The sequence below is a fragment of the Orycteropus afer genome, unplaced genomic scaffold (genome assembly GCF_000298275.1).
Source record: "Orycteropus afer afer isolate SDZICR_OR568_19922 unplaced genomic scaffold, OryAfe1.0 scaffold00097, whole genome shotgun sequence".
Lineage (NCBI taxonomy): Eukaryota > Metazoa > Chordata > Mammalia > Tubulidentata > Orycteropodidae > Orycteropus > Orycteropus afer.
In genome coordinates, this window is record NW_006921684.1 from 8,039,056 (window position 1) to 8,048,234 (window position 9,179).

The 9,179-nt window shown below is 39.5% G+C and overlaps 1 pseudogene; it reads right to left on the minus strand.

Moving 5' to 3' along the window:
- Positions 1–4,405: 4,405 nt before the first annotated feature.
- On the minus strand, positions 4,406–5,429 carry LOC103198589 (annotated as a pseudogene).
- Positions 5,430–9,179: the final 3,750 nt, after the last annotated feature.

A 9,179-nucleotide genomic window follows, 5' to 3' on the forward strand; every position in this document is an offset into this window, starting at 1 on the left:
GTCTTGGTGATAGAAATGATGCTGGAAACTGCATAATAGAATTTTCCAAGACCAATGACTTATTCCATTATATATATATATATATATATATATATATATGAATCAGAGCCAACTTGACGGTCCCTAACAACAACACAACAATGATTTATTCATTGCCAACACCTTTTTCAACTCTGTAAATGGCGAGTATACACATGGACCTTGCTGGAAGGAATAGACAAGAATGAAAATGACTACATCTGTGGAAAAAGGTGATGGAGAAGCTCAATATCATCAGTCAGAACAAGTCCAGGAACTGACTATGGAATAGACCATCAATTGCACATATGCAAGTTCAAGTTGAAACTGAAGAAAATTAAAACAAGTCCACAAGAGCCAAAATATGACCTTGATTGTATCCCACCTGAATTTAGAAACTATCTGAAGAATAAAAGTGATGCATTGGACATAAATGACTAAAGACCAGATGAGTTATGGGATGATGATATTAAGAATATCATACATGAAGAAAGTAAAAGATTATTAAAAAGACAGGAAAAGAAGAAAAAACAAAATGGATGTCAGAAGAGATTCTGAAACTTGCTTTTGATTAGAGAGTCAATAAAGCAAGTGGAAGAAATGATGAAATAAAAGAGGTGAATGGAAAATTACAAAGGGCAGCTTGATAAGACAGACTAAAGTATTGTGATGAAATGTACAAGACTTGGAATTTGAAAACCAAAAGGGAAGAACACATCTAGCATTTTTCAAGCTGAAAGAAATAAAGAAAAAAATTCAAGCCTGGAGGTGTAATATTGAGGAATTCTAAGGAAAAATTACTGAACAATGCAGGAAATGTCAAAAGAAAATAGAAGGAATACACAGAATCACTGTACCAAACACACTGGTCAGTGTTCAACCATTTTAGCATATAATCAAGACCCAATGGCATTGAGGGAAGAAGTTCAAGTTGTATTGAAGAACTGGTGAAAAACAAAGCGCCAGGAGTTGACAGAATATCCATTGAGATGTTTCAACAAACATATACAGTGCTGGAGGTGCTCACTCATTTATGCCAAGAAATTTGGAAGATAGCTACCTGCCAAATGACTGGAAAAGATCCATATTTATGTTCCTTCCAAAGAAAGGAGACCCAACAGAATGTGGAAATTATCAAACAATGTAATTAATATCACATGCAAGTGAAATTTTGCTGAAGAAAATTCAATAATGGTTATAGCAGTATATTGACAAGGAACTGACAGAAATTCAACCAGGTTCAGAAGAGGGTATGGAATGAGAAATATCAATGCTGTTGTGAGATGGATTCTGGTTGAAAGCAAAGAATATCAGAAAGATGTTTACCTGTGTTTTATTGACTATGCACAGGCATTCAACTGTGTGGATCATACAAATTATGGATAACATTGTGAAAAATGGGAATCCCAGAACACTTAACTGTGCTCCTGAGGAATCTGTACGTACACCAAGAGGCAGTAATTTGAACAGAAGAAGAGGATACTGTATGGTTTAAAATCAGGAAAGATATGTGTCATAGTTGTATTAATTCACCATGCTTATTCAATATGTTTGCTGAGCTAATAATCTGAGAGGTTGGACTATATAAAGAACAATGAAGCATAAGTATTGGAGAAAGACTCATTAACACCTGTGATATGCAGATGACACAACTTAGCTTGTTGAAAGTAAAGATGACGAAGTATTTACTGATGAATATCAAAACTACAGCCTTCAGTATGGATTGTACCTCAACATAAAGAAAACAAAACTCCATAAATAGGTGCTTTGGTGACGTAGAGCCTAAGGCAACTGTTAACCAGAAGGCTGATGGTTCAAACCCATCAGCCACTCTTCAGAAGGAAGACTGAACAATCTACTTCCGTAGAGATACCGCCTCAGAAACCCAAGGAAGGGTCGCTATGAGTGGGAACCAACTCAATGGCAGGGAGCTACAACTGAACAATAAGCAACATCAGCATAAAGGGAGAAAAGATTTAAGTTGTGAGGAATTTCAGTTTACTTGGATCCACAATCAAAGCCCACAGAAGCAGCAGTCAGGAAATCAGATGAATGCTGGGCAAATCTGATGCAAACAACTTATTTAAAGTGTTAAAAAACATAGCTGTCCCTTTGAAGATTAAGGTGCGCTTGACCTAAGCCATAGTATTTTCAATAGCCTTATATGCATGTGAAAACTGGACAATGAATAAGGCAGACTGCAGTGGTTAAGGTTGTGTGTCAACTTGGCTGGGCCTGGCTGAGTGGCTGGGCAGCTGGTGGTAGTTATTTCCCATGGTGAGACTGGTAATTAACTTCATGGTGAAATCTATTGGAGCAGCTGAGTAGCTGCTTTGGGTATGTGGTCTGCTTCCTGTATATAAGAAACAGCTTTGGGAATGGTCTCTAGCTTCTGGTATGCTTGAACCCTGCATGTAGTGGTGTCATTGTTCAGCAGCCTGCCATGCTCTGCCGACCTTGGAACTTTCAATGGACTTGAATTAATGGCCTGCCATGTGGTTTGGTAACATCAGGATTGTGCCTTTTTACTTGTCAACTTTGGGCTTGTTAGCCTCACCAGCCAGCTGAGTGAAGAAAAGCCTCTAGTTTCAGTTGGCTGGGAGCAAGAGGCAGAGCTGAAGCTTAAGACTGAGGGGCTTTCACCAGCCCCTAGAGCCTGACACTTTGACTTGGACTTCTAGCCTCCCACACTGTAAGAGAATAAACTCCTGTTTGTTAAGGCCATCCCATTTGTGGTATATTCTTGTCAGAGCAGCACTAGGTAACCAGAACACAGACCAAAGAAGAATTGATGTATTTGAATTGTGGTGTTGGTGAAGAATACCAAAAACTCCATGGACTGCCAAAAGAACAAACAAATCTGTCTTGGAAGAAGTGCAGGTGGAATGCTCCTTGGAAGTGAGTATAGCCAGACTACATCTCAACTGTTTTGTTCATGTTGTCAGAAGGGACTGGTCCCTGGAGAAGGATATCATGTTTGATAAAATAGAGGGTCAAAGAAAGAGGGGAAGACCCTTGAGATGGATTGACACAGTGGCTGCAACAACGGGCTCAAGCATAGCAAATCCTGTGAGCACGGCACAGGAACAGGCAGTGTTTTGTTCTGTTGTACATAAGGTCACTATGTGGGGCCAACTCAACTGTACCTAACAACAACAACATTATCGTGGAGTTTCTATATCTCTTTTCAATTCTGTTAAAGTTTGATTTATGTATTTTAGGGCTCTTTCATTAGATTTGTAGATATTTATTATGGTTGTGTCCTCTTATTGAACTGACCTGACCCTTAAATCATTGTATAATGTCTTTCTTGGTCTCTTTTGATGGTTTTGCCTTTTATCAGAAATTAATATCGCCATCCCTGCTCCTTTTTGGTTGCCCTTTCCTTGATATATGTTTTTCCATCCTTTGATTTTTAGTTTAATTTTGTCTTTGTGTCTGAGGTGTGTCTCTTGTAGACAGCATTATTTATGGACCATGTTTTCTTATCTATTCTGCTACTCTCATGTGTATATGCCATTTACATATAGTATAATTATCAATAGGTATGAATTTAGTGTTGTCATTTTGCTGGGTTTTTATTTGTTTGTTTGTTTGTTTGTTTTGTGGTGCTAATGGTTTGTTTGTTCCATATATTTTTCTGTGCTGAGTTCATCTTGTTTATGGATTTTCTTATTATTTCCTCTGTTGCTGTTCTTTTAGTGTTTACTTAACCATTTTGATTCCCTTCTTTTTTATTTTGGTGAGAAGATTTATTAATTTTCTTTGAAGTTACCTTGTAATTTATTATTTTCTTCCCAAGTTTAAGACAGTCCATTTTATCTTGATATCACCTTGACTTCTTCATTTGGAAGTTCTATAACTATACCGTTTATTCCCTGTTTTTGCTTTGTAGTTGTCATCGGATACACATTCACATCTCTGCTTCTTGTCAGTTTCTTTTATTTTATCGTATTATACAAAACTCTTTAATGAAAATAACTCTTATTCAAGCTATAAAACAAACTCAAAGTCTTTGCCCCAGGTGAGAAGGAGTGAGGCTGGGGCAGTGGAACCCTGAAGGGCTGAGAGCACACCAGGTCCAAGGGAATAGCTCTGGGTGACACGTGGGGCCGCAGGCACAGTGGTGGAATGTCTTGTCTATTTCAATAGAAATTGTGTCTTTTTAAGGGAAACTGCATTTCTAAATGTTGTCCATGAATTAATTTTCCCCTCCTCAAATCATAATACAGGGCTAAATAAAACACAAGCGGCCAGTTAGCAACCTGTTTTACATATTCCAAAATAAAATAAATGTGTTCAAATATTTGTCAAAGGTTGTAGTTGAAGTGGTCAGCATCTAGACATCTGCCAGGGAGGAGGCAAGGGGCAGGCCCCCATCCTCAGGTCAGCACAAGAGGCAAGGAAAAGGTGAGAGAAGAGGGCATTGTAAAGACAATGTTGCCTGTTGCAGTCCCAGAACAGTAGAAGGCAGTGGCCTATAGGTTAGCACATGGAGCCAGCAGGGGCTGGAAAAATTTCTGCAAGATCTCTTGGGCTTCTCTGCTAGGACCAAATGACCCAGAAGCCATTTGGTTTCTCTGCTCTGGGCCTGTAGGGTTTCACTAGTTTACTTCTGAAGGAGATCCATCATCTTCCTTCATACAAGCACCTCCTCAGTCTCTTGCTGTGATAGCACTGGCATGTGAATGGTGTGCTTCTGCTGACCATCTTCACCTCCTTTCTCCTGGTCTCCTTCGTCATCAGACTCCTTCTCCTTGACATCATAGATATTGATCTCTTCCTCCTCCTCTTCCTTTTCATTTCTTGCAGCTTGCCCTTTCTCTCTGTTTTTGACTGTTCCACTAATTTGACTCTGAGTTTCTTTTTTGTGTTTCTGTTGCAAAGGCACAATGACACCATCATCTTCACCTAAGTAGTGATAGTATTCAAAACTGAGCACTTTCATGAGCTCAGCTCATGTGTTTCTTAGAGGAGGAAGAGGTCTCTTTCTTCAAATAGCTCTCTAACATTAGAAAATCTTTTGCTGCTCCAAAGTTTTTGTAACATTGTTTCCCTGGGACTCCATTCCCTCTGTGATCCAGGATTTTAAGACCAACCCATCCATAATCAAGACCACCCAGCTCCTTTATCTGCACCTCCCATTGTCCTTTTCTCTCAGTAGTTCATTAATTTTATCATTCAAATTTCATCAGTCAAAATTTGGAAATCACCTAAACCAGCATTCCCAATCCAAGCCACTTTTCTTTAGAGATCTCTCCAATAATCTGTGATCTATACTTTTCAGCTTTGAGCAACTTGGTACATTTTGAGGCAAGGAAGGGTCTTCATTCCTTCACTTTTCCCTCTTCCAGCTGAGCTTGGTGAAATCTCCCTAAGGTCATCGTAGCCTTTTCTGTATTTTGAGCCATGGTGCAGGGGAAGGTGCCACCCCCAGGCCGCATGGACCCAGCCCCACGAGCTTCACAGCATTAGGCAAGCTCTGCCCTGACAGGAGCTCTGCTTATTTTATTTTTGATACTTCTATATCTAGATAAATTTCCAAGTGATGTTGTCATGTGTCTTAATCTCAGGTTGTTGTCTGATATTGCTGGTCCTGTCTGAAGGATTCTGTGGTAGTTAAGTTGTGTGTCAACTTTGCTGGGCCTGCTTTTGTGTCGCTGGGCAGCTGGAGGTAGTTATTCCCTATGATGAGATGGGTAATAAACTCTGTGGTGGAATCTACTGGAGCAGCTGAGTAGCTCCCTTAGGGATGTGGTCTGCTTCCAGTGTACAAAACAATTTTGAGAAAAGGCTCTGGAGCTTTTTGGCATACTTGGCTCCTGAATGTAGCTGAGTTTTCATTCAGCAACCTGCTATGATTTCCTGTTGATTGTGGGAGTGTTTCTGGACTTGAACTAGTGGCCTGCTGTGTTGTTTAATAATCTTGGGACTGTGACATTTTATTCATCCATGTGTTTGTCAGCCTCAGCAGCCAGCAGCTATCTGAATTAAGAGAAGCTTCCAGTTTCAGTGGGCTGGGAACAAGAGGCAGAGCTGAAGCCCAAGGTTGAGGGGCCTTCACCTAGCCCCTAGAGCTGGCATTTTGAACTTGGACTTCTAGCCTTGAAACTGTAAGAGAATAAATCCTTGTTTGTTAAAGGCAACCACATGCGGCACTAGAGAACCACAACAGATTCCCTTTAACATTTCATGTAAGGTTGGTTTGCATTTTGCAAATTCCCTTTATTTCTATATGGAAATACACGAATTTCAACATTGTATTTGAGGGACAGTGTTGCTGCATATATAATTCTTGGTTGGCATATTTTTTTTTTTTTTCCTTTGAGGGTTTTATATTTGTCATCCCCTTGCTTTCTTGACAGCATGGTATTTGCCAAAAATTCAGAGATTGGTCTTATTGGTTTGCCTTTGTAGGTGACTTTGATTTTTCCCTAGCTGTTTTCAGATTTATTTGTATTTGATTTTGGAAAGTTTAATTATGATATGTCTTTGTGATTTCTTCTTATGGTCTTATTTGGTGTTTTTTGACCTTGTTGAATGCTTATTTTCTCATCTTTCATGATATTAAATCAAATGCTTTTGTATAGTCAATAAAACACAAGTAAACATCTTTCTGGTATTCTTTGCTTTGAGCCGAAATCCATCTGACATCAGGAATGATATCCTTCATTCCACGTCCTCTTCTGAATCCAGCTTGCATTTCTGGAAGTTCTCCATCAATATATAGCTGCAACCATTTTTGAATTATCTTCAATAAGATTTTATGTGCATGTGATATTAATGATATTGTTTGATAATTTCAGCATTCTGTGGGATCAACTTTCTTTGGAATGGGTACAAATCTGGATCTCTTCCAGTCAATTGGCCAGGTATCTGTCTTCCAAATCTCTTGGCATAGCCGAGTGAGTGCCTCCAATGGGCATCCGTTTGTTGAAACATCTCAGTGGGTATTCCATCAATTCCTGGAGCCTTGTTCTTCTTCAATTCCTTCAGTGCAGCTTTGACTTCTTCCTACAGTACCACTGGTTCTTGATCATATGCCATATTCTGAAAAGGTTGAAAGTCTACCAGTTCTTTTTGGTACAATGACTCTGTGTATTCCATCCATCTTCTTTTGATGTTTCCTGCATCATTCAATATTTTGCCCATAGAATCTTTCAGTATTGCAACTCAAGGCTTAAATATGCCGTGCATATTCTTCCCTTTTGTTTTTCTAACTCCAGGTCTTTGCACATTTCATTATAGTAATTGGTTTTGTCTGCTCGAACTGCTCTTTGAAATCTTCTGTTCAGCTCTTTTATCTTGTCATTTCTTCCATTTCCTTTAGCTACTCTCCACTCAAGGGCAATTTTCAGAGTCTCTTCTGACATCCATTTTGGTCTTTCCTTCTTTTCTTGTCCTTTTAATGACCTCTTGCTTTCTTCATGGATGATGTTCTTGATGCCAGCTCACAATTCTTCTGATTTTTGGTCATTGGTGTTCAATGCATCAAATATATCCGTTATATGGTCTTTTAATTCAGGAGGGATATATTTAAGGTCATGTTTTGGTTCTCGTGGACTTGTTTTAATTGTCTTCAACTTCAGGTTGAACTTGCATATGAGTAGTTGTTGGTCTGTTCCACAATCAGCTCTTGGCCTTGTTTTGGCTAAAGATATTGAGCTTTTCCATCACCTCGTGCCACAGATGTAGTCCATCTGATTCCTGTGTACTCCATCTGGCAAAGTCCACACGTATAGCCACTGTTTGTGTTGTTGAAAAAAGGTATTTTCAATGAATAAGTCATTGGTCTTGCAAAATTCTATCATGTGATCTCCAGCTTTATTTTTGTTGCCAAGGACAAATTTTCCAACTATCAGTGATTCTTCTTTGTTTCCAACTTTTGCATTCTAGTCACTGGTGATAATTAACACATCCTGATTGCATGTTTTGTCAATTTCACATTGCAAAAGTTGATAAAAATCTTCAATTTTCTCATCTTTGGTTTTGGTGGTTAGTATGTAAATTTGAATAATAACAATATTAATGGGCCTTCCTTGTAGGTGTATGGCTATTATCCTATCACTGACAGCTTTGTGCTTCAGGACGGATCTTGAAACATCCTTTGTGATGATGAATGCCATGCCATTTCTCTTCAGATTGTCATTACTGGCATAATAGAGCATATGGTGGTCTGATTCAAAATGGCCCAAACCGGTCCTTTTCAGCTCACTAATGCCTAGGATATCAATCTTTACGCATTCCATTTCATTTTTGACAACTTCCAGTTTTCCTAGATTCATACTTTGTATATTCCATGTTCCGATTATTAATGGATGTTTGCCTCTGTTTCTTCTCAATTTGAGTCATGCCATGTCAGCACATGGAGGTCCCGAAAGATTTACTTTATCCATATCATTAAGATTGGTTCTCCTTTGATGAGGCAACTCTTTCCCAGTCCCATTGGAGTGCCTTCCAACCCAGGAGGCTCATCTTCCTGCACTGTGTCAGACAATGTTTCTAGGCTATTCATAAAGTTGCCCAGTAGTGTATCAGACAGTGTTTCTCTGCTATTCATAAGGTTTTCCCTGGTCAGCATTTGAGAAGTGGATATCCTCTTCCTTCTTCCTACTCTGCCTCACTCTGTAAGCTGCGTTGAAACCTGTGTACCATGTATAACCCTGCTGGCATTTGAAACACGAGTGGCAGAACCTCAAGCCTCACAGCAATGTGCAAGCCCCATAGGATGACAAACTGACAGTTTGTCTCCCTTGGCCGTTGGAAATCTCTCCACCCTCCCCTTACCTAATTCTTATCTGGATCCTGCTGCTTTGTAGTCCCCGGCACTCCCTCCCTTACCTGCCTCTGGGGTCTGGGTCTGCTTCCTGCCCCTTACCTGGGTCCTGCTGCTTTTGTGGTCCCCAGCACTTTCTACCTTTCCTGCCCCTGGGATATTAAGGAATTTTTTTTCAACAAATCCTTGTCAATTTTCTCTGCGCTTTTTCTCATTTCTTTCTGTTCTGGAATCCCAATCACATGTAAGTTATTTCTTTTGATGGTGTCTCCCATTATCCTTAGTTTTTCTTCTTTTTTTAAATTCTTATTTCTGATTGCCCCTCTAACAGATTGTTGTTGTTGTTGTTAAGTGCCGTCGAGTCGTTTCCGACTCATAGCGACCC